Source organism: Balaenoptera musculus, chromosome 13 (assembly GCF_009873245.2).
Source record: "Balaenoptera musculus isolate JJ_BM4_2016_0621 chromosome 13, mBalMus1.pri.v3, whole genome shotgun sequence".
NCBI classification, from domain to species: Eukaryota; Metazoa; Chordata; class Mammalia; order Artiodactyla; family Balaenopteridae; genus Balaenoptera; species Balaenoptera musculus.
The window spans coordinates 45,340,443-45,340,869 of NC_045797.1; positions in this window are offsets into that span (position 1 = coordinate 45,340,443).

The following is a 427-nucleotide window of genomic DNA, read 5'->3' on the forward strand; positions in this document are numbered from 1 at the left end:
ATTTGCTCAGTGCTACCTGTAAGAGAAAGCTCACCTAGGGTCTTCAGTCTAGGCCAGGGGTTGGCAAGCTTTTCCTGTCAAAGGCCGGGTGGTAAATATTTTAGGCTTTGTAGGCCATATGGCTTCTGTCACAACTCTCAACTCTGCCACTGTAGTGAGGAAAGTAGCCACAGACAATGCCGAAGTGAAAGAGCATGGCTGTGCTCCAGTAACACTCTATTTATAAAATAGGTGGTGGCAAGATTTGGCCTGTGAGCTGTAGTTTGCTGACTGCTGGTCTGGGCAATAACTAATAATAGAGAAGTGGCTTGGGGTGCACATGACTTCAGTATTAGACTATTATCTACATTCCCCCCCACCTCCTAGTTTTTCATCATGTTTGCTTCTAGGTACCTTCCTACAAATATAACAGAAAATTATAGTACCC